The sequence below is a fragment of the Equus przewalskii genome, chromosome 27 (assembly GCF_037783145.1).
Source record: "Equus przewalskii isolate Varuska chromosome 27, EquPr2, whole genome shotgun sequence".
Classification (NCBI taxonomy): Eukaryota; Metazoa; Chordata; class Mammalia; order Perissodactyla; family Equidae; genus Equus; species Equus przewalskii.
Window position 1 is genome coordinate 25,684,988 of NC_091857.1, and position 26,642 is coordinate 25,711,629.

General features: G+C 37.8%; 1 long non-coding RNA gene across 2 annotated transcripts; it reads right to left on the minus strand.

The window, feature by feature from the left end:
* Window positions 1–1,108: 1,108 nt before the first annotated feature.
* On the minus strand, window positions 1,109–26,642 carry LOC139079819 (uncharacterized). Of its 2 annotated transcripts, none has more exons than XR_011533754.1 (4): window positions 26,479–26,642; window positions 10,883–10,933; window positions 4,738–4,824; window positions 1,109–4,443 (listed from the first exon to the last, which is right to left on the minus strand). It is a non-coding gene; the product is annotated as an uncharacterized lncRNA (long non-coding RNA). The 2 variants fall into 2 exon arrangements; XR_011533755.1 differs by lacking the exon at window positions 26,479–26,642 and adding an exon at window positions 12,543–12,735.

A 26,642-nucleotide genomic window follows, 5' to 3' on the forward strand; every position in this document is an offset into this window, starting at 1 on the left:
TTAATAGCTTTCACATTCCTATCACTGAAATTCTAGAACTCTGTAATCTGCTTTCTCCATCACTTTTGTTATTACTATTACTTTGGAAACTGTTCAAAAGAAAAATGAGTCACTTTGCCTGAAAAGAGGTTGGATCCCGCTCTGTGGTAGATACACGATGCTGCCTCCCTAGGACATTCCCTAAATAACCAGTTGTCTTTTCCATTTGTTCCCTGAAACCTTGTGCTATGAGCAACCCAAGACAAACACGTGAAGCTTGTCTTCCAGACCCTCACATTTCCCTTTCTATCTCCCCTTCTCATTTCTGGTCACCTCTCTCCTCAACCCCCTAGGAATTCAAGGCCTTAATGTTTTTTCTGAATAGCAAAAGCCCCATAATGCTAGAATGTTCTCCTTTCAAAATGCTCCATGCTCCAAAAATGACTCGGTTTTTTCCCCAAGTGAATGCTTACGAAAGTCATCATCCTTACCCAAAGTGCCCTTTATGTCACCTTCACGTCTGGAAGAAGAATTCCACTAAAATAATTAATGTGAAAGAGTGTTGGCTTAATCAATTAACTTGAACAAGAATTTGCATAAAGGGGACACTTGCTAATAAAATGACACAATGTTTAACGATACTTTTTGTGGCAGAGTCTGCTATCTGATCACCAAAATACGTTCTACTCTCCTTCCTGGGCACACTGACTATTTCTCATCCGGAGTTGCTTGGAAACTGCATGTTGAAGAACTTTTATTCTCCAGGTTCCCTGAGTGACTGTGTGGAGGAGGGATCCTTGCTAATCTGTTAGCTGTTATGTGCACAACACAAAACCTTTAGTTTTGTTTGAATTACAAAAATATTGGGCTTTATTTATTACATCAGTTATAGTTATCCTAAGAAATATACCATTCTTCATTCATAATGTGATTTATCATTTTCATGGCATTTTTTATCCATTCGTTCACAAACAGAGGTCACCAAACTTTTTCTGTACAAGACCAGACAGTAAAAATTTTAGGCATTGTGAGCCTACCACTTCTGTTGTGACCATCCATCACTGTCATTGTAGCATGAAACAAGCCACAAACAATACACAAACCAAAGGGACATGGCTGTATTCCAAAAAATCTTTATTGATAAAAAGAAGAAATAAGCTGGATTTGGCCACGAGTACACTTTGCAAACTCTTTTGATGATAAGTAAGCAAAAATCAAGCAGCTGTCCCTTCACTATAGAAACATTGCTTCCCAGTATCGGCCGGGGTTATCACTGTGGCTGCATTCAACAGGGTACTTGATTGGGGCTGGGCCTTCTGAGATAGCTTTGCACCCATATCCAGTGTCTCATCCATTGTGAGTGAAACATGTGAGGGCTGACTGAGCTCCAGCTTCATTACGTGATCCTGGACCCAAGGGGGCCACAATGGAAGCTGCAATCCATAGGAACTTAAAACACGTGAACTGTAAAGTGGTGTGTTGAGTGCGTTAATAGAAGCTTGTGCCAGGTAGAGTGTGGGGAACAAAGAGAGTGAAGAGTGGGAAGGAAAGCCCTGCAGAGACCTCATACTGGGAATGACATTTAGTTCTGTCACGAGTCCACTGAAGAGTGAAGTGCAATGTAATTGAATTTTTATTTCAGAAAAATCATTGGTACAGATTCAGAGAGACTGAAAATTGATAAAAGGGAAATGCAACTAATCAATTTGAAAGCTTTTGACAAGAGATATCGGCTAAGACAGTGGATGTGGAAAAGAAGACCAGAGAAGGAAATCATGATATATTTAAGACACAGAGACCAGTTAGATTCAAGAGGTAAGGGAAAGGACAGTAGAGTAGGGTCAAGCCCATGTACCCTGGCAAAAGGATTGTGCCACCGAACAAAAGGGAGAAGGAGCCAAGGATTGGCAAGGGTCAGGATTGGTAACAGGTAATCACTGAGCTTCAATTACCTTTTTTTGTAGAAAGCTGCAAAAGACAGTAGAATAATCTAATAACAGGGACTAGAGCAAAGACATACATTAATAATCTTCAGCATATAACATAGAAATAAATGAGTTAAACCAAGGAAAGTGTCATGAGAGGAGAGCCTTAAAGAAAGAACACTGACCAACAATCCCTACATAAAAAAGGTGATTGATCTCCAGTCCGGTGGCGTAGTGGTGAAGTTCACATGCTCCATTTTGGCGGCCCAGGTTCGCAGGTTCGGATCCCAGGCACCGACCTAGCATTGCTTGTCAAGGCATCCCACATAAAATAGATGAATATTGGCACAGATGTTAGCTCAGCGGCAATCTTCCTCAAGCAAAAAAGAGGAAGATTGGCAACAGATGTTAGTTCAGGTCCAATCTTCCACACACACACATACACAAAAAATGGTGATTGAGGAGCATTAAAACATGACTGGAAACAAACAGAAAGATGAGTGGGAAAACCAAAAAAGCCACAGGAAGAAAAAGTTTCCAGATGAAGCAAGTATTCTCATTAGATTTGGAAGATCAAAAGATCATTGGCGACCTGGTCCAGCTAAAATTCAGCAGAGAGGGAAATGCACTTAGGGTAGGTAATAGTAAGTGAGGAAAGTGTATGTAGATAATCACCTTGAAGGATTTGGTCATGAAGCAAAGCAAAGGAAAAAGAGTTAGAAAAAGTTCGACGTGAAGGAAGAGTTATAATAGTAGTGGAGAGACTTGAGATTTGAGGAGGAACTATTGTCGAGGTTTTGGTAGAAAATAGAGAAGGAAGTCCTATTTTATGAAGCAAAATCTCTAAGGAAATAAGATGGGAGAGGATAAAGAGAAGGAGTGGAAAACTTAAGTAGAGGAACACCTCATCCCCCAATGAAGAATGTATTGGTGTGGAGGCTCAGAGTTTATGCTCTATCTCATCCCTGAAGAAGGACTTGAGGTCATCTGCCTGGAAGCATGTGAACTGTGAACTCCCGTGTCACACAAAGGACTTGCCCAAACATTGTGCTAAGAGACATGACTGAACTTTAGCCTGACTTCCATCCGCACCAGGCGGTTTTCCTAAAGGTAACCCCAGCCTTCGTGGTGAGTCTTTGCTCAAGAAAACAATGCTGTCACACCAGAAAAAATTCATTGTCCCAACCCACTTTGCCAAACTATTTTCAATAATTCCCTCTCCTGGAATTTTTCTCCTTCCACATGGCCCCAAGTTCCTTTTTCCCCCTTTTGCACTTTCCCATAGTCCCTTTTTGTTCCCTATCAATTCTCCCTTTAAAAGTCTCCATCAACTTTCTCTTAGTTTGGGCTTAGTTGGCATTGAGCTCAGTCTATACTGGAGTCTTTTCCTCCTACTTCAGTAGTTTGAACACAATCAGTCTTGTCGCCTTTAGCAAGTGACTGTTTTTCTTTACCAAGGGTATATGGGAGTCATTGGAGAAGAAACTGGGGAAGGGCTCCATTATCCCCAACAATTATATCTCTAGACCACACTGTATTTCCCCTCCTAGGAGTGAGGAGTCTGAAAGCAAAATCACTTTGAACTTGGTGATTGAATTAGTTATCTATTGCTGCGTAACAAACGTCCCAAAACTTGGTGACTTAAACAGCAACAAACTTTTTTAGTTTCATAATTCTGTGGATCCTCTAGGCTTAGCTGGTTGGTTTATTCACTCTACTCATGATATTGACTGAAGTCACTTCTGCAGTGCATTCAACAGGGTGCTTGATTGGGACTGAACTTCTAAGATGGTTTTACTCTCAATATCTGGTGATTTATCTCTCGAGTGACTAGAAATTCTGGGAGCTGAGGGGCCTCAAGTTTCTTTATATGGTGCTGAATCCCAACAGGCCAACAGTGTCCCTTAAAACCTAAAAATCTGAGATCACACAGCTTTACCTTCTCTGTATTCGGCTGGTCAAAGCAAGTCACAGGGTCAGTCCAGATTCTATAGGAAGGGAGAATAGGCTCCCCACTCGAGGACTTAGTGGCATATGATCACAGATATGGGAGGAACTGGCAGCCATATTTGCAGACATCCTACCACAACAATTCACGTCTTTCCTACATACAACACTTTCTCACCTCCCTCCCAACACTTCTAAGACCTCTCTATGTATTAATCACCAAGAATTACGGAGTCCTCATGGGAAAATCCTACACTCAGATGGAGGAGAGCAAAAAGGATTGATCCAAGTTGGGAGTTTGTGGAAAGGCTTCAGCAAGAGAGAGCAAAGAATAAGATTGCTAGGGGAACAACCTTGAAATGTTTCACGTGACAGAACATAGGGTGAGTCCAGAATGAGTCATGAAAGCTGTGAGGTGGAGAAAGCATGGATAGACTTTTACATCCATCCTGTTTGATGAGATAAATCATCTCTTAAGTGGGGAAATATCCGAGGAAGGGCCCCCTTCCTTATCCTCTTCAATTATACCACAGGGCTTTGGTCCTAATCCAAAGGAGTGACGGTTTCCAGTAGAGTCATTTTCTGCAAGCTCCTGCTTGAAAAAAAAAAAAAACATTAAGAAGATGAAGTTCATCACATGCCTTTCAAAAAGGCAACTGAACAGACTGCAATAATAATTTCAGATGCTTGCTATGCCTCCAGCATCTGCGTTTCACAACTATTCAGGACATACATTTATAGCTTCAGGCATTTCCCACTGGGTTAGGAAATTCACTACTTTATAAAAGCAAATAAATCTACCACATTTGATATATGTGATGCAAGGACAATGTGGTGAGCAAGGTTTTCATATCTCAGTCCATTATACGTCTCTAAAACAACTTACAAAGGAATAAAATCACAGCAAGATTGACATGAGGCAGTCTCATCAGTTGGTTTCCAAGGCAGGTTGGGTCTCCCGGACATTCTAAGGCTGAGAGATTCAGGGGGAAAGGAGAAAGATGAGGGGTTTATTTGCTGACACCAAAAAGAGACACCTTTTATTTTCTCCCCTTTCTCAGTGGGGTAATATAGTGTGAATGGGAAGTATGTTGGAGAAAGGGAGAATAAACTCACAGGAACTTCCAAAGAAAACCACTGGGAACATTTTGATCAATATCTCTAAAAAGCTTATTGCTGCATTTTACATCCTTGTCTTTCCCCTCCCACTCTAGATCTCTCCTAACCAGACCCGTAGAAGACCATTCCTAATGTCACAACGCTTGAAGACATTTTTCTCAAACTGATGGAGAGAAGTTGGAAGTTGACAGGAAAGGGATAAATAAAAGAGAAAGAAATAATAAATAAATAAAAATAATTCCTTTTCCATTATTTACTTTTTTCTTTTACTCTCTTTGTTAAAGAGACTTTTTAAAAGAATTTCAACTCATTTGAAACTAGTACTTCACTCTTAAGTCAAACCATGTATAAAACCAGCTCAGGTATGAGACCACACCCAGCAGGCACCAAGCAACACTAGCAACACCACCATGAATGGATGACTGAGAAAACTTATTTTTCAGTTCTTTTTGTCCTCCGGCTGTGTCCCATGTGTCACACGAAGGATGTAGAAACCCAGCTGGGTTGTAGAAACAACTGGGATGCTTAAAACCCAACTGAAAAAGCCTATCTATAGAATTATGCATCAACAGAATATATTTTTATCTTCATTTGTTTCATTTTATTTTTAATTTTTAGAATTTTAATTGATCAAGATCCAATTCTTAGTTGAATTTTGTTTTATAATTATGTAAACTATTTACATGACTCCAGATGACTGGTTGTTGGCAGAATTTAGTTCTGTCCAGGAATTGAGATCCTACTTTCTTGCTGGCTGTCATTTGGGGGCCACTCTCAGCTCCAAGAGACCATCACCATTTCCTGCCATGTAGCCCTCTCCACAGCATGGAAGGTTGCTCCCTCAAGGCCAACAGAATAGCTTTGTTTTAAAAGGCATTATAAATACGTGCTTTTCCTCAAGATTTTTTAGAAGTCACCCTTTCTTTATAGTACTTGTGAGTTATATATTTATTCCATGTTTAATTTTAAAAAGGATTTGTAATAACCTAAAAAATCTGTAGTATAAAAAAAATAGGATGAGGAAATTGAGGCAAAAATAAAATAAATATAAAGGGAATAATGGTATATTTGCCAGGGATCTGCAGAGAAATGGAACTAATAGGGTGTGTATATAAGTAGAGATTTATTTCAAAGAATTGGCTCACATGATTATGCAAAATGGCAAGTCCAAAATCTGAGGTGTGGCCCCACAGGCTGAAGACAAATGTTGCAGTTCAAGTCCAAAGGCCGTCTGCTGGCAGAGTTCCCTCTGGCTTGGGGAAGATTAGTCTTTTTTCTATTCAGGTCTTCAACTGATTGACTGAGGCCCACCCACATTATGGAGGGCAATCTGCTTTATTCAAAGTTCACCAATTTAAATGTAAATCTCATTCAAAAACACTCTCACAGAAACATCTGGAATAATATTTGACCACATATCTGGGCATTGTGGCCCAGCCAAGTTGATATGTAAAATTAACCATTACAAATGGCCAAGGTTAAAGTTATAGCTCAAACTGCATAATGTAAAATCTTATTTATATAGCTAGTCTACAATTATACTCTAAGTTTCCTTGCTAACAAAGCAGGGGATGAAACTGAAGTTCCCCCAGAAAAACCTTTTTCTAATAGGGAAACCTAAGGGAAATTTCCCCTACGTGTCCTCATAAAAAGGGGACAATGTGGTCCAGGGAGCAACATCCCAATCAGCTTCCCTAAGCAAATTCAATGGCATGGTTCCAACGCATAAATTCCATAAAAGTAATTTTATGAGCAAACAAAAAATGTGGTTTAATTCAGCATCATCTAGGAATGAAATTTAGAATATTTCCAGAAATACGTGGATTACAAATTCTTTCGTAAGTTCTCCATGAATATTATTACCCCAAACTATTTTTTTAATAAAAATTACATAGCAGGGAATTTTAAATTATGTTCTCCGGCTAGAACCTGAAGTTCATATGGCATGTGGGCACGTAGGCAATAGCTGATCGTTACACTTTTATGGGCCCGTAGGGAGACTGACATCCCCTTATTAAAATGAGGAGCCCAACCAAGACTGGGGCTTGAATAGACTCTCATCCAACTACTACATGGAGTTGATCCAAGGTAGCAACTCTGGACAGAGCCAACATTTTACTTAGTTCTGGGGCTGCTGCAAACACAGGTAAATGAGTAACGGAGGCCCAAAAGTTCTCCATCACAGACTATGGATACAAGTATTTTAATACAGAAAATGTTGTGAACAGGTGTTACAAATCACCAGAGCACCCATTTATAATGTCAGTAAAACATTTATATAATAATGACTATTACGTCCAGAATTTCAGCTATGTCCGCCTTCTAGTGACTATAGTGAATCCAGAAAACCTTGTTATACATAGATTTTTCTCTAGTGCTACTAAGAAGACAGGAAGTAAGAAAAATTGATCATTTAGAGTGGTCCAGGGTTGAAGATTGTCAAGGTACCATGACAGATTTACCATAAATTTCATGAATAGTAGGAAAGAAAAATGAAACCAAGAGAAGGATGTTAGATCTGGAGAACACAGCAGAGCCAAGAAATTGACAATCATAGAGAGAGTTGAAGAACAGGCAAGAAGGGAGTGAGAAAATTGGAACCATGAAATAAAGGGCCCTTGTGTTAAAGTAAGGAAATTCCAGCTTTCAATTTCATAAGAGACTCAGTTTCACTTAGTCAGAATTTCCAAGGTGTGGTAACAAATTAATTGCTGACATGAAATGAAGAGAAGTCTTTAGAGTAGAAAAGATTGGGAACTGTAAGCCTCGAATTGTGGAAGACTCAATGTCCATTAAACCAACTCGTACTCGATTATCTCAAAAGAACTTCAGCATTAGCTGAACTTCAACGATTTGCTAATATTTCCTGTTCACTGTGTAAGCTGCTTAGTTGAACAGATTGGTTGGAAAACAATAGGATGAAAATGAGTTAGTAATAATCCATTTTGTCAAGTTAATTGAACTCCGCATGTTAGAGACTTTCTCATCAGCACTGATGACTAATGATTGAAAAGGGAGAAGAAGAAAAGCTAGGTGAGGGAAAATGGGAACTTCAGCTTACAGTGTGGCCCAGTTGACTAGTTTTGAGACAATATTCACACACTGTTAGTAAATGGAAAAGACAAGTGGTGGAGAAAGCGGCTAAAATTTCACAGAAAATCACTTCCAACAGAAATATCATTTTAGATTGCTCATCTTCTAAATGAATGTTTTGCTCACAATCATCATTTTTAACAGAAAGTCTACTTTCCATTGTGGTTACTAATGCATCTGAGTACCTTGTACATTCTTCTCCAGTGTCTATAAAAGGTCGGTGGAGAAGTAAATCACTGTTTTAATACACTGTTGTGGGTTGAATTGTCTTCCCCAGGAATCCATATGTTGGGGCCCTGGCCCACAGTTCTTCAGAATGTCACTTTGTTTGGAGTTAGAGTTGTTACAGATGTAATTAGTTAAGATCAGGTCATCCTGGAGTAAGATGGGCCCCTAATACAATTCAACTGGTGTCCTTTTGAAAAGGGAAAATTTGGACAGAGACATGCATACAGGGAGAATGCCACGTGTACATGAAGGCAGAGATTGGGGTGATGTGTCTACAAGCCAAGGAATACCAAAGATTGCAACAAACCACGAGAAGATAGGAAAGAGACATGGAACATATTCTTCCTTACAGCCCTCAGAGGAGGGTGACTCTGCTGACACCTTGATCTTGGACTTCTAGCTTCCAGAACTATGAGGCAATAAATTTCCCTTGTTCAAGCCACCCAGTTTGTCGTATTTTGTTATGGAAGCCCTAGCAAACTAATACACACACTACTGGGTAACTATTTTAGATATAGGGTGGGTTAAAAATTCTGTTCATGAGGTTAATACCTATAAGTTAAATAAAATCCCTAAACTAAATCAAGTTTGACAGACAGAGGCAAGAGAAGGACACTTCTCTGTTTCTCATGGACACACGACAAGTGGAGAAAATTGCTAATGCAAGGAATGGCAGTCTTGTGTGCTTTTTCTTCAGCTCAGACTTCAAGTATCTTCATTTGCTAACTCTCCTGCATTTATTCCAAGATCAGCAAAGAGAGGTGGATTGTTGCCCTTGTTCAGAGACTTTGCGTTTCACCCAGCAAAGTATATGCTGTAAGTTTCCAATTAAAAGATTGCTACGGTACCGATAAGCTAAAATTCCTTTACCTCTGTGGTCCATCTCTTCACTGAGGTATTGCTGAAGGAACGAGAAGCTGTGCCACGGCAGGTTATGGAAGACAAGGGACTAACAAACATCACTATCCCCATTTTATACATGGGAGAGCCCATGCTTAAAGACAAAGTATTCTACTCAATCTCTTACAGCTAATAAATAAAAGGCATAATCTAAATGCGGAAGACTGAAGAGAGAGTAGTTCATTCAAATTATGAATGGGCTTGTATTCTATGCTGAGTTGAGACTTTATCCTCAGTAATTTGAGGAGATAGTAAATGACTTTCCATGCGGAGGAAGGGTCTCATGATATTTGTATTTTAGATACTCTATTTACAGAGTAATGGGGAAGGTGATTGAAGGAGTTTAAGACTGGCAACCAGAGACCCCCATAATATCATTGCAGTAATCTCATGGTGAGTGGTATTGGCTGGACAAAGGTAGTGGCAGTGGAAAGGAAGGAAAAGTTGAGATACACATCTGTGAGGTGGAATGGGCTCTTGAGACATTGGCTGAAGAAGAGGGAAAATAATCTATGAAGAATACCAGGTTCCTGGCTTGGACAACTGTGTTTGATGTGGCGTTATCACCAAGTATGGAATGTAGAAGCTGAGGGTCAGTTTGGTGAGGATGTCTGAGAGGTCTGTGAAGCATTCTTCCAATAAGCCCTGGAACATACTGTGTGAAGCTATATTTTCATAATACAGTGGATGTGTATTGTGTCAAGTGGGCTGGACCTCCACTTCCCAGATTATCTTCCCCACGTGATTCTTATGAGTGTGGGCCACAAGAAGAATCTTACATAAGATTTATAAGACAGAAGTGAAGCAGCAAGCAGACTTTTACTCTGCACAGGTTGGAGCTGGACATGAGATGCTGTAGCTATACACCCATGTTCTGTCTGCTGCTCATTTTGATGGCAGCATCCAGTGTTTGAGCCTGCATAATCTCTTGCTCCTGCTCTAGCCCCTTCAGCATTGCGTCTCTGACTCTTGGGCCAGATGAAAGATAAAGGGCACTGGCTTCTTCTACAAGACACCCCATTATCAAAGAAGGAGGTTTAGAGGCAGTAAGACACGAATACAAGTTCCAGTCTGTCTTCATGAGTCTACTCATCTCATAGGTTCCAGTTTGTCCTCATAGGTTCTAGCTCTGCCTTTCACATTACGGCTTGTCTATCCTTCCTTTCTCGAATGCCTGCTCTGATTACTTCAGGCTGCAGCACCAGATATAGAAGAATTCTCCCATATCCATTGAACCAGCTCCCAAAATTGCATAAGGTCAAATCTCTATAGAAAAATCCCTAGTGGTTCTGCTTCCCTGGTTAAGTCCTGATGGACATGACATGTGTAGGTTTTATAGATTGCCATCTTTCACAGCTTTGAATTCATAGGCCAAACCTCTAGACACTTTGGCCCCCAGGACAAAAGGTCAGAAGTTTTCAGGTCCCACCAGCCTAGAGCACCATTGTTCAGTTTTACCATTAAGCCAGTGACCCATCTCCTCAAGCTGAGAAACTATGTGTACAACGGATAGACAATTCAAAGCAAGAGTTGCCGAACATTCTCTATAAAGGACCAGATAGTAAATATTTTAGGATTTGTAGCCCATAACATCTTTACCACCACAACTCAGCTCCATTGCTGAGCAAAAGCAGCCTTAGACAACACATAAGTGAAAGAATATGGCTGTGTCTCAATAAAACTTTACTTACAAAAACAAAGTATTTGTTGGATTTGGTCCATGGGCCATGGTTTGCCAGCACCTGATTTAGACAAAATAATACAAGTTCTTTATCATAAAGGTGAACTTAGACAAGTCATCAACACATTTAACATTGAGAAAAAATTAAAGTCAGGGTCAGATGGCCTCCGATGTAATCACAGCTCTGCCACTCTCTGATGCTCCAGTTCCTCATTTTAAATGGAGACAAGAAGGTAAGTGCAGTATTGTAAAATATGTCCACAAATTCTTTGACATGCCTCCTTTCAAAAGGTGGCATCTAATTCTCTTTCTTCTGAATGTGGAATGGACATAGTGACTCATTCCAAGTGAATAGAATGTTGCAGAAGAGGCGTTTACATAATTTCCAAGGCTAAATTAGAAAAAGATGATTCAGCTTCAACACAGCTCTCTCTTGAGTTACACACTCTTAAAACCCAACCACCAAGCTATGAGGAAACCAAGCAGCCACACAAAAAGGTCACATGTAGGTGTTCTGACCATACTCCCAGCCAACAGCCAGCATCATCTGCCAGACATGCAAATGAGCAAGCCATCAGATGATTCTAGTCTCCAGCCTTTGGGCTGGTCCAGTTGATACCAAGTGAAACAGAAATATTTGTCTCCACAAACCCCACCTAAATTGCAGAAGCTTAAGCAAAATAAATGTTGTCCTTGTTTTAAGCTACTAAGTTTTTGGGTGATTTGTTATGTAGCAATAGATTCCTGGAATATAGGAATGCCCAGAAACTCCTCAGTTATTACCATAAGAGAACTTTGTAGGAATCTCCCAAACCTCTTGACCTGCTGACTTGGATCTTTGTACCATGCACAAGTATGTGTATTCAGTTGAACATTGAAGAGAGCTTCTCAATAATCCAAAAAGAGGACAGATAAGGCAACCAAGAATACTCTCAAAAGCCACGGAGAGGACTTAAGAGGCAGAACCCATGACCTTACCTGGCATTTGGCCAAAACTCTAGGGTTAACACTTCTAACTCTTTCAAAAGCAATGTCATGGGACTTCTGAGGACCAACCTAGATCAGGACTAGAGCTGGCCAAACCATCTTCATGTGAAATGGAACACCACTGCAAACTAAGGCCAGTGAATTTTGAACTAGAAAGTTTAGCCTTCAATTTCTTTTGGCCAGAGTGCTTTTCAACAGAAGTGTAAATCAAATAATAAAAGCTGGCTTCTAAAAGACCTGAATAGCTACAAGTCGGTTATAATTGGTTCACTTAAGGCTCATTCTCAAGTTCAAGATAATAAGATAGAGTCTGGGACTTGGGGAAACAGAATGTCTACACTTTTGGTCTGAATATTTGGATAGAAGACCCCTATGTTTGTGGTAACTCTTTCACACGCATGGAGATAATACTGAGAGTGAAAGAAAAGAGAGAAAGCATAAACCTAGAAATGTGAGTTTGTAGTTTGATGCAATGAAGTGTGAATGCAGGTGTGAGAAGGAAGGATAATGGTTGCCTGAGAGAGTAGATGGGAGTGAATATAAACACTGAAATTAAAGGATAAGCTTTAAAGAGAATGGAATATGAGAAAATGCTTCAACTTTATTTTTTTGCAGCACCTTTTTCCTTTTCCAAAACTACATGCTCTGGTGACACTGACCTACTTACTCTTTCTCTAACTTACCATTCTGTCCCAAAATGTCGTAACTGTGCCACTGTAGGATCTTTTCCTGGAATGTCATCAGAGCATGTTTTGAAATGGGAACAACTTCGGTCATGCAGTCCTCGATTTGGAGGTCACATCTGCCTCTAGCTAACTGTGTAAACTTGAGCCTTTGCTATTTATGACCATTAATTTCAAGACCTGTAAAATGGGGATAAAATATCCACCCATGTAGTAGTTATGCGGTTCAAGTAAGACAATATTTATGAAACATTTACCACAATCTCATAGGATGACATCTAGAGCAAGTTCAGTAAAGGACAATTTCCCCAGAACCCCTAATTTCCTCCTCCGTGACGCCTACTTATGTTTTGCAATCCTGATGCAGTGTCCTCTCCTCTGTGCAGTCCTTGTCAAGGCCCCCAAGCAAAGCTTAGCTTCTTTCTCCAGGCTGTCACAGCATTTTAGCCACATTGGATTGGCTTAATATGATTATGGTCTGTCTATCTCACATAGATTTGGGACTGTATTAATTCCTTGTGTGTTTTGTACCTTCATGATGATAGTTTAGAGCTTTTTGTTTTGTAATAAAGGCATTTATAAACATGCCATTTATAAAAATTAGTATGTGCCATTTGAGAGAATTGAAATGTGGATTACTTAGCATTTAGAAATGTGTCAGTTTGCCTTACAGAGGCCATCTCTCCCCACTCCATCTGGCTCCCACTTGCCCAACTGTCACCATTATTGGATTTGTGGAGGCACTCTGATCTTCCTTATGACCTTGATTCTCATGTTTTCTCAAGTCAGATCTTTTTTTATGTAAACCTATAACCTTATTAACGAAATACAACCAATGGATGCTATAAAGTACTCTTGAAATGTGTAAATCAACACATTATATATTGTCCAAAGGGGTGATACTAATTGCAAAGGACGGAAAAACCATGGTTTGTTCAACTTTACTTTTAGAAATGCATTTTTCTCCCAGGTAAAGTGTTATGTTCAAGAAGAGATTAAACTCTGATCCCTTACCTCAATCTACATGTTCTCAAACTATTAAATTTCTAGAACTAATAATTATAATACAGCTAACAACCATTGAGTATTTAATATGGCACAAGCACCAAACTAAGAACCTTTTATATGTCATCTCATTTTTATTGCTGTGACAAACTTAAGAGAGAGAGATTATCATTATGTCACTTTCACTAATAGTAACTAACAATTAGACAATTTAACTAACATTAGACTAATTTGAATTTTATCAGGGTGGTTTGAATACATCTACGTGTTGGCAGAATTAGCCACCACCTGGAGCTTATGATATTTGCATTATTACCTCTTCTAGTATTTGGGTAAGCATGTCAAAGACCTATGCTAAAACTTTACTGGCCATCAGTAAAGTGAATTTGGTTATCTGATTGTCTTCTCTCATCATAGAATTCATATGAATGGGAAAACAGATAAATACATTTCATTAGAAAATTGAAAGGAGAGAAAGAAAGTCAGGAAAAGTTCAGGAATGGATGGTTCTTACTACAAGCACTAAAGTGGAGGGAGCTAGGCAGACACAGGGCTACATGAGTACACACAACTTTGTGAGCAGATGACACATTAAAGAAAAACTGAGACCATCCTGGTAGTCATACTTACTGCATTTACCAAAACTGCAGACATCTAAGATCTACAACAAGCTAGAGTTGCCCTTACTCCGCTGACTTTGATGTAATAAGCAGAAAACTGATCTGAGGTAGCCTTTCCAAATTACTTATATTTACTATAAGACTATTCCAACATATCAAAAATTCTTCAAAATAAAATAATTTAATCTTTGTAGACCAAATATTCTCATCGATACACATCTCACCCCAGCACATATATTCCTTTAGGGTACAGATAAAGACATCTAGGTAGGTGCCTGATATGGTCCACTAGTCTCTGAAGGGAAGAATTGGAGTCACTTTTGCAATCCATCAAACATAATTGATTCTTTCTCCTTGGCACCTTCCTGGGCCATTATCATGGATTCTATCCAATAGGAAATATTTCATTAGAGCAAACTCCAAAAACTTGACGTTACAGAGAGAGGACAGCAGAGAGAGACCATACTGTGCTGCAGAGGAAGCAATCACATGGAGAAATGGAAGGTAAAATTCTCATACTCCCATTCCATGACTATTTCCTTGGGAATTTTGCTTTCATACCCTTGATAAGATTGCCTGTATGCAAATTATAAAACACCAATATGCTGTTACCGGATATGATTAGTACATCAGTTGGTTTGACGACTCCATTAAAACTGGCCGTAGGTTTTATAGCTATGCAAATTAAGCATCTCTAATATATTGATGGTGTTAAGTTTAGTGGTGTTGATTAGTTCTGTGGCAAGAACTAGACTTAGAATCAGAATTCACATATTCAAACACCATATAATTTTGCCATGAGGCACTATGATGTAGCAAAAGATATCCTGTTTGAGACCAAACAGTCCTAAATTCAAATATAGCCTCTGATATCTACAAGATACACCAAAATAATTAACCTCTTTTCACCTTATTTTCCACACATTTAAACTGAGTAAAAATAAATAAATAAATAGATAAATAAATAAATAAACTAAGAGTAGTAATATTTTCCCTGCAATATTATTTTGAGAATTAGAGATAAATGCTGTAAAATGCATGATGTACATGGTGGGCACAATAAAAAATTCTTAATATTATTAAAATAGGAAAAATATAATAGAGATGTTGGGTTTGGAACGATTAACAAAATTTATAAACCCCTAAAAAGACTAATCTTTTAAAAGGAAGAGAGGAAGGGAGGGAGACGGGGGAGGAAGAAAACATCAACAATCAATTGGCAATATTAGAAATGAATGTAGAGACACTACAGATCCTACACACATGAAAAGGTTAATAAGGAGATATTTTGAACAGCTTTATGTTCAAAATAATTCAATAAAATCTACAACTGAGAGAACACAGACAAATTCCTTGAAAAACACAATCTCCCAAAATTGATAGAAAAAGCAAGAGAAAATCTAAATAGCACTAAAGTAGTTGAAGTCATCATTTAAAACCATCCCATAAAGCCACAAAGCTTCAGATCAAGATGGCTTCACTGATGAATCCTATGAAACATTTATTATCAGTCTTGAATAAACTCTTTTAGGATATAAAGGATGAGGGAATCCTAACTGATGTTATGAGGCCAACATAACCCTAATACCAAAACATAATGAGGACATTACAAGAAAAGAAATTACAGAACAATTTCTCTCATAAACATAGATGCAGATATTCTTAACAAAATGTTAGTAACCTCAACCAGCAATAAAGGGATAATATATCATAACCAAGCATTCAAGATTGACTTTACATTTGTAATTCAGTCAATGTAATTGATTAACAGAATAGAGGAGAAAAATCATATGAATATCTCAATACATGCAAAAAAAGTTCTTGACAGAATTCAATGTCAATTGGTGATAAAAAAAATATCTCTTGGCAAACTAGAACTACAAGGGAGCTAACTCAGTCTTAGACATTCCAGAAAAAATCTACAGTTAACATAGTACTTAATGGTAACATATTGAACACTTTTACAAGATCAAGTATGTCAATTTTTCCACTTTTATTTAATGTCATTCCAGAGGTCCTAACCAAGGAAATAAGGCTGTAAAAAGGCAGTGAGGTCATAAATATTGTAAAGAAGGAAATAAAAATATATCCAGAGACTATGTAATTGTATACAGAGCAAATCTTAAGGCATATTTTGATAGTCAAAAAATCCCTTATGTCAAATTAATTCTAAGCTAAGGAGCAAGGAAAATTCCATTTATTGTCAGTATACTTTGTCAGTTACCATATCCATCAGAAAATTATAGGTTGTATTTGACCATTACCTCCACATAGAAGAAGAACATCAATTCCAGAACAAAACATATACATACTGGGTACCTACTATCGAAATTGGTTCTTACCCTAAAGGAGTTTTCAGTCTTATCAAATCCAAGACTGAGTATGAAACTTAGATCACACATATTTTACAAGTAAATTCACAATTAATTAGTATGCATGGTGGTCCTGCCAGTCATGAGCCGCAACTTACTGGTCAGCCCCCACTGTTATCACCACACATAGATCAATTGGTCCCATGGCCATTTTCTAGCCAGATGGGATACTAAGTAAATCTGAGAGGAGATAAATCTTGGATAGGGCAGAGTCCTAGAGAATTTGTCACCCAACACAAGGCAAAGAACAAACTATCATTCAGATTAACTTTAGATAATCTTCCAAGAAAATAGATTTAATATGGCCCTTTTATTACTTCCACTTTATAGAGGATGGCAGAATCCCAAAACTATTTACAATTTCAGGAGTCAGGAATTAAAGACGTGGGACCACAGCTGTACAGCCTGTGCAGGGTTTAATGCTATTCTTACCCCACGCCACAGGTCAAGTTCCAGGGAAACAGACTGAGGAAGGGATTTGAGTGCAGGTGGTTAATTAAGGAGGGCCTTTGGGAACACCTGTAAAGGAGTGGAAGAAGCAAGATTGAGCAGAGGGAGAACTTGAATTGTGACGTGGTTGCAACAGAGACTATCGATTGTGCCTTGAGGAGCTCTAAAGCTGGTTGGCCCTTTAATGATTGGCAAAGGAGACCAGGCTTTGCACCTTCACAACAACTGGTCATTGGATGTGGACTCCCACTTCTTGAGGTGCCTAACTGAAACCATGGGCAACGTTCTTGCCTGCGGCTCCTGTGGATGAACTCAGCTGTGAGCTGTCTCCTTGCAGCAGGAGAATGAGTGCCCCAGGTACTGAAGGGGGAACCCTGGCTGCGTATGACAGCATCCGTACACCCCATGGTAAATCACCATGAAATCCTGGAACAGGGATCCGCATGCTTTTACTGAGGGCAGCAAAGAAGTGGGGACTTGGGGAGCTGCATCTCACACCGAAGCCAGTGGATAGAGAGAAGAACTAGAGTTGCTCCCAAGCAGAAATGAGCAAACAGCGGGCTGTTTTGGCACCTGCTTCTAAAAAGGAGCAGAGGTATGGAACCGGTCCAGTTCCAAGAGGGAAACTTGGTCCCAATCAGTTGACAAATGGATGTATGCAGAGCTCCCACACCTGTGACAGGGGAGTGAGGACTTGAATAGTTAAGTACTGTTCCTGCCTCCCATTTATGGTCCAGATTGTGCTTCCTAATAGACGGACAGGTCATGGAAAAGCCATGGTGATGAGGCTGCAGCCACTACAAGTGGTGGTGTCGGAAATTACTAAACGCAAACAAACCAGTAACAACGGTTATTTCAGTAAGCAGAACTGGAGAGACAGAAGATATATTTTCACTCCTTTCTTTTTATAATTTCACGGGTACTTGAATTATAAGTGATTTTTACTTCTTTTGTGTGTGTGTCTTGTCTATATTTTTAAAATACGGTAATTGAATTAGTATTACCAGAGTCAGCAAAACATAACATGAGAAAGGCAATACCAGTGTATCATTTCCACCCAACTGCCATTCTTTTTTATTTCTTCTTCTTCTTCTCCCCAAAGCCGCCCAGTACATAGCTGTATATTCTAGCTGTAGGTCCTTCTGGTTGTGCTATGTGGGATACCACCTCAGCATGCCCTGATGAGCAATGCTAGGTCAGTGCCCAGGATCCGAACCAGAGAAATCCTGGGCCAGTGAAGCAGAGTGCACATCAACTTAACCACTCAGCCACAGGCCGGCTCCCCAACTGCCGTTATACCATACAAAATTCTCTGCTGAGCTCAACCAGTATTTGGGCCATCTAAATTTTTTACCTTGCTTTCTTTCTATTTATTTTTATTATTATAATTACTATACTCATATAATGTATAATGTAATACATATTATATAATATATAGCATAATATATTTTATACGTAGATACAATATTTTATCATTAAAATATATAATTATTTTATATGCTGTTATGTATTATAAAATTATTATTTACTGTTCTCCTTTTATTATTGCATCCTATTTGGTCACTTTCCTTTGGTTTGATCTATAATAACCCTTGCAGGTTTCAATGTCTTACATCCTAAGATGTATGCATTTGGGGATGAGTTAGATAAGCTAGTTTCTCTAGGAAATGAGATTTTGGTCTGGATAAATTGAAAGTTGCTTCATCTCACATGGAAAGAAACTCCAGAAAAAAAATTGAAACCACTCTAAAAAATTGCAAGCCATGCCTTTGGCAGGGAATTTTTTGTTCTGTGTAGCCATCTAGAGGCCTCTTGGGTGAGCCAGAAGACTTGGAAATGTTCAGATAAGTCAAGGTCAGTGTGACCCTTCATGTACTCAATTCTTGAGAAAATTGCTGGCTTAAAAAATCCAGGAACGTTTTGTAGAAAGCCAGGCAAGTGGCTGCAAACAACAGGAAAAATAATTACTATCCCAAAACTAAAATTAGACTAACAAGCTGGAGAAAATCATTTGCTGCTCCAGAAATCTGCAAAAGGACACAATGGCAGCATAGATTTATGATGATTTTACCAATTAACTGAAATGCCTCGCATGTGATCATTATTTTGAACATGTTGATAGTTTTCAATTTAATTTCTCTGTATTATCTATCAGGTTGTTCAAGCATTTTCCTTAAATGAAAACTAGTTGTAAAAAGCACCCAAAATATTATGATCATGCACAAACACACACACACAGTTCTTTATGTCATATGAACAAAATTTGGTCCCGCAAGGTTGTAGAAATAGGTGAGCTAAAGCATATAGAGTGATAAAAACTGAAGAGATTGGAAAAATTGGAGTCAGCTTCCTGAAGCAGTGCGTGTTCAGTTGATTTCTGAGGAAGCAATGAAATTTGAGGAAGGAATTGGGGTGATGTAGGTGAGATCCAGGGAGGAGATTTAAAAATATTTTTATAACTTAAAGAGAAATGGTCAAATTATGTTGTATAACATATAAGAGCATGGCGTTGAAGCCAGGGAAGCGTGAATTTACAGCCCAACTTCCCACTTACTATGTGTAGAATTTATGGGCTCTCTCTGAGCCTCAGTTTACTTCTCTGTAAACTGGGGATTAACTATTGCCTTGCCCATAGAATTGTATGTGTAATAAATGAGATAAAAATGAAAAGCAACTAGCTATGACTTATCGCTGTTATATAAACATAATAAATGAGTTTTTATTATGCTAGGTAATTTTCATTATGATCATTGAAAGTAAAAAGTCTAAGCAGGATGTTGCTTTTCACCTCTCTGCTAATATTTTTCATTAAGCCTGTAATTCACATATAATACATAACACGTTTTCCTCCCCAGGGCAAACCTTAGCATTTTACTGCTTCCTTTAACCTTCCTTTTGTTTCTCCTACTCCCAACAAGACAATATACTCTTCTCCCTAAAGATGATCAAACTCTGATAGGATAAGTCAGCAAAAATTCAGCACCAGCCACTAGCCTGATGTATTTTGTGGTTTCTAAGAGGAAAATTAACAGAAATACTTGTTCTGGTCACGCTATAGCTCCCAGGGCTGAGATGGAGCCAGTAAGGGTCCATGTGCTATGGTCCTCAGCCACGGCTCTGCCAATCCTAAAAAAAGGGTGTGTTCATATTGGCTAATTCATTCATACGTTTCAAAAAAAGGAACACATATTTATTGAACACTCACTATATGCCAGGGCACTGGGAGGTGCAGATGATAAAAAATATATATATGAGTAAAACACAATCCCTGTTTTCAAAGCGATGTATGGCCCAAGTTTTGGACAGGAATGTGTTTTCAACATGCTACGTTAACCAGTCATTTTGACTTTATGTTGCACACACGGTTTTGTTCCACTCAACATGAATCAATTTTCATTAATAAAAGTGAATTGCAGTATATGATGAGGATTTTTAGGCTGCTTAATTTTAAAATGGCTTATGATGAGGATTTTTAGGCTGGTTAGTTTTAAAACTACAGATGAGATTCAGGCTCCAAGTGATGAGGATTTTTAGGCTGCTTAATTTTAAAATGGCTTATGATGAGGATTTTTAGGCTGGTTAGTTTTAAAACTACAGATGAGATTCAGGCTCCAAGGAGTGGAATTTGTTTGCCCCTTTGTTGGGAAACATTTACATTTCTAAGGGAAACCTCTATCTGTGAAAATGCCTCCCTCTCTGTGCCAGGAAGAAGGGGGGATGGTCTTATCTCTAGAAGCTCTTAGTCAATGCCAGAGGCAAGAACTTAAGTTGGTTACTGTCTGGCAACCTCATGTAACTGACCGCCACCCCCCCCCCCACAAATCCTCCTTTGTCTTTAGCCGAGGATAAAATTCAAGCGGTGACTTCTGACACTTACTCAATCCGGTTTGATTCTTATCTAAAAGTTGTTGGACCGCCAAATGGCCAGACCATACGGGCACTGATACCATTTTAACTTTTTTACATATTCTTTGTCTTGTAAAGAGATAACTCACATACCTATGCCTTAAATTTAGCCCTAACCCTCAACTCCGGGCAGCAACAGGAGCTCTGCCTGCCCATGGGTCCTGTCCCCATGCCAGCGGGGGCAGCAGAAGCGGCGGCAGCAGAAGCTCTGACTGCCCATGGGTCCTGTCCCCATGCTGTTCTATACTATTCTCTAAATAAAAGAGCACTACTGCCAGATCTTAAGAGTCTAAAGAAATCTTTCTTTCCACTCCTCGGCTCACCGACCCCGCATCAGTATATATTATGAAATTTAGAACCAAATTTCTATTTTTAATGTTTACACTAGCCATCTTAAATATTTTGTGGAAACAAGTTAAACTAGTAATTCAATATCTCTATTGAATCAAATGGGTTTATGAATTCATTGAAATTTATATAATCATAGAATTAATTGAAAATTAATAGAAAAGACTACTTTCCAAACACCCAGATAGTTTCAGAGGTGAATTTTTTCAAATGCTTAATATATAATGCTTGTGTTATTCAAACTATTCCTTATCTTAAAAAAAGAAAAAAATCTTTATATATAGCTATACTAATAACAAAATTCTATATATCACAAAATGTCACTAATGAGTACTAAGTATAATATTTGTAAATAGAATCATGCAGTAAAACATAATTTATCATATTTATAAAATCAAAGAAGAAAAATTATATGGTCTCTTAAGAGGTACTCAAAACTTAATTTGTAAAATTTAGCTTCCAGTTTTGATTATTTTTTTTAAAACTCAGAATAGAAATAGATGAATATTTATTTAATGTAGAAAATATATTTACATGTTTATGTATATGTAGATAAAATAAGCAAAAGTCACATCTAATGGTGAAATTAAAAGCATAGCTATTCAGTTCAGTCACAAGCAAAGATGCCTATAATTTCCATAATCATTTAACATTTTTTTGTAAGTATCAGTCAATGAAATATAGTATTAAAATAAATAGATGTGAAAGTATTAAAAGAGAAGAAGAAAACACCACTGCAATTATTACAGGCAATGTAATTATGTATCTAGAATCCCCAATTGGAAACCAATGAAAAACAGTAAGCTCAGAAAGGTGATGGATTGTAAAATCAAAATATGTATAAATCAATAGTCTTTTAGAGTGCCCCAGTCTCTTGAGATCTAGTTAATATGAGCCATTTTAGGCACCGTGGAAGTTCAAAACCTCAAGATTTCTTTTTAATTTCCAGGAGGCTTGTGTTCTCATAATCACATTTGGCTCCTGGCTCCCAATTTTGCGTGTTCTGTATCTCTTCCCTTACAATATCATTTTGCTTGAGTTAGAAAATCATTTTAAATAATAATTATATAGGCTTTAAAATGGAAATACGTGCAGAAACAGAATTCATGAATTTATTCATTTTTCATCCATGCTAAAATCAAGTAACATTTATAAACTTGTTCAATAAAAAAGAAAAATGTATTCTGTCCTCATTTTTTGATTATTTATTGAAGAGCAAACAGTATAACATTTTAAATTGAAATAGCATGTCCCATATTCCTTATTCAGTAGAGTGATTATTTCATAAGTTTTAAATTTATTGAAAGAAAGAAAATTGTCAACTCTATTAAAGAAATAGTTTGCTACTAGAATCTCCAGAAGACAAAATTTCCCTTTTATCTGTCTTGAAAATTCTCACTGCAGATGTGAGAAATATTTGAATTAAACATTTAAACTACAAATGATATGATCATAATTTCATGAGCACATTAGTATTAACTTGCATGTTGCAAAGCTCTGTGTTTTTTCATTTTTAGTTCATTTCAATTATCTTAATAAACTGCTATGGCTATCTCAGTATTCCTTGAGAAGCTGTCACTATTTTAAATTACTAAAACTGTCTTTAAATGTCTTCTACAAAACACAGGACAGAGATTCATTCTTGGGAAAAATATTTTCTAGAAAAAAATTAAAAGTGCTTAAAAATAAAAATTTTAAATAAAATAAAATAAATAAAAAATAAAAATTTAAAGTACTTCTTACAGAAGAAATAATTTTGAGTAGCTCTTTGAAAAAAGTTTCTCAGTGATTTAACCAGCAAAATATTTGAAAATAAAGCTACGTAATTTTTAAACATAATGCTTTTTAATAATACATGAATCTTCTCTCAAGACACTCTTTCTAGATATTATTGATTGATTCTGTGTGCCTGAGACCAACCCTACATGCCTTGATTTGAACACGTTCCTCAAGCTAGTTAATCAGTCACTACAGAGGACGGAAATACAAATGAGGAAGAGAAAAGGGCTGATATTTACTGACCACTCACTTACCACTTGGGCTTCTACTAAGTCCTTTCACAGTGTAATTTTATCCACATTGTCACAGAGAAGACACTGAGCTTTAAGCAATTTGGATGAGATCAAGAGAATCCACTGCACAAACAGGAGCCTCTTAGCCATGGGGACAAATTCTTTCCGATGCACTACTCGTGTTGCCTTTGCATTTTCCATCTTTCACAGCAGAAAAACTGGCCACTTATTCTACTCACAAAAGAAGAAAGAGGTATATCACTGTGTATTTTTCTCTTATCTTTTTAGGCATAATTTATGTCCAATAAAATGCCCGGCTTGAAGACGTGGAAGCAACCTAAGTGCCCATCAACAGACAAATGGATAAAGAAGATGTGGTACATATATACAATGGAATACTACTCAGCTGCAAAACAGAACAAAATCATTCCTTTTGCAATAACATGGATGGACCTTGAGAGAATTATGTTAAGTGAAATAAGCCAGCGAGAGAAAGATAATCTGTGTATGACTCCACTCATATGAGGAATTTAAAACTATGGACCAAGAACAGTTTAGTGGATAGCAGGGGAAAGGTGGGGTGGAGGGTGGGCACAAAGGGTGAAGTGGTGCACCTACAACATGACTGACAAACATTAATGTACAATTGAAATTTCACAAGATTGTAACCTATCAATAACTCAATAAAAAAATAATAAAAAAGAAAAAAAATGCCCGGCTTGCAACTGTACAATTCAATTAATTTTGACAAATGTTTTCATCCACATAACCACCACCCAATGAAGATATAGAACATTTCCATCACCCCAGAAAGTTCCTTTCCTGCCCTTTTCCAGCCTATCCCATCCCCACTACCTCAGCGACAACCACTATTTTGATACAAAGGGAGCCATACAGTATGTTCTCTTTTGTGTCTGCCTTCTTTCACTCAACATCAAGTCTTGAAATGCCTCCATGTTGTTCCACGCATCAGTAACTGGTTCTTTTTGTTACTGAGTGTTACTTCACTGTATAACCATACCTCAGCTTGTTTATTCACTAGTTGACGGATATTTGGATTTTCTTCTGTTTGGGGCTATGCTGAATACAACATCTATGAATATTCCTATATAAATCTTCTTGGATTATGTTTTCATTTCTGTTGTATAAATACATAGGAGAGGAATTTCTGGGTCATATGATAGATATCTGTTTAGTTTTATGAGAAACTGCCAAACTATTGTCCAAAATGTTTGTACCATTTTATTTTCCTGCCAACATGTATGTGTTCCTGTTGTTCCACATTCTTGCCCACAGTACTATCAGCCTTTTTTAATTTTAGCCATTCTAGTGGGTGTTAAGTGCTATCTCATTGTGGTCTTCAGGAAAACACACTTCCCTGAAAACCAACGAAGTGATTACCTCTCCATGAGTTTATTGGCCATTCACTATCTTCTCTTGTGAAGATATTGGTCTCTTTGGTTTTCCGTTTGTTATAAATTAGGTTCCTTTTATTATCAAGATTTAGGAATTTTAAAAACATTCTTTACACAAGTCCTTTGTTAGATATGTGTATTTTGAGTATTTTGCCCAATCTATAGCTTGTCCATTCATTTTCTTAATAATGTCTTTGATACATAGAATTTTCATTTTTATAAATCTAACTTGCAGTTTTATTCTAGTATGGTTTTTTTCTTCTTACATATTATTTAAGGAGTTTTTATCTCTCCCATGATTGTGAAGATATCCTGTAAGGTTTTCTAATGTTTTTAAAAGTTCTGTAGGTTTGGCTTTAATTTTTGTTTCATGATCCATCCCAAATTAATTTCTGTGATCCATTATCTTTAATATCCCAAATCTCACTTATTTGCCCTTGAAGATTAAGAAAACCTGCCACATTGTTGAGTCGAGTAATTTCCCTTACTGTAAAGTAAGACTCACATATAACCATACTGAAAAGGAGAGACGAGCATAACTACAGTCTCCTGACATCAAAACGATCCAAGGGCAGGATCGTCTCGTGTTAGACCCTGCTTATCTGCCTCCAAACAGAACTCCCTTCCACCATACACACCACTTGTCCTAGGACCTTTGTCCTCTCATCTTTTACTTTATTCTGTTTCTGATAGTTGTTTCTTTTCTCCTTTTCCCAAGGAAAAAAATTTCAAAATATACCATGTTTTACAAAGAAGATAACCATGTAAAATCACCTTCAGAAAGATGTATTTTAGGTGTGTGTTCAATCGGTAATAAATATTCATATCCTGGGTAAGCAGAAAACTGTTTCACTCCTCTGACAGCTTCTTAGCCCAAAACCTGTGAGTATTCCTTAACTCTTCCTTCTTCCTCAACCACGCATTTAGGGTTGCCAGGTAAAATACAGGTCACCCAGTTACTTTTGAATTTCAGTTAAACAAAGAATAATTTTTTACTACATGATCCAACTATTGCTTGGAACATGCTTATACTAAAAAATTATTTGTTGTTTATCTGAAAGTCAAATGTAACTGGACATCCTGTATTTTTATTTGTTAAATTTGGCAACCTTACCCACATCTAATTCCTCACCAAACCCTCTTTATCCTACTTCCTCAATATTTCCTGAATTAAGTCCATTTCTTTCTATCTCTACTACCCCTACTCCTGAAAAGGACACTACATTTATACCCAGATTACTTTAATAACCTCCTAACTGGCTCCCAATTTCTAATCTAAACACTTTTCACTCTTTGTTAAAGCCATAAAGATTCTTTTAAACACAAACATGATGATATCACCCCTTCAATTGTTCCCATTGCTTTTAAGATAAAGTCTAAACTCCTAAACTTGGCTTTCACTGCTACGTCTTATCTGTCCAGCTTATCTCTAAGCAACCATGATCTTCTACTCTCCATACACTCCAGCCATTTTGGAAAAATTTTTCATCTCTTAAAAAAACTAAACTCTGCCCTTTGGTTCTATTATTCACACATGAATTTTCTTCTTTCTAGAGCATTCTTCCAGCCCATAACGTAAGTCTCTCTAGCCTTTTCTGCTGGACCTTGGTCTATTGGCCCTCACATATATTCTTTTCCCTTCCCCAGCTCTGCTCGGATTCAACTGCCCATACCAAGGTTTTAATCACCTCTTATTCACCCTGTTGGTAAAGGAGGGATTCCCACCATCTGCTTATGGGACGGCTGAACACCCAAGACTCGACACCAGACACATGAGATTGACAGTAACATTAGTCACATATACTCACAGCCTGGGGCCCGAGGACACTGCACAGGGCCACACATATTTTCACTCAGGACCAGAGTGAACAACCAGGGTCTATGGGAGGCAGGCTTTGTAATATCAAGAGGATGGGTGCCCCCTGGTTACCACAGGAGCATGGGATTTGTTCGTTGAATTTTTATGTGGGCT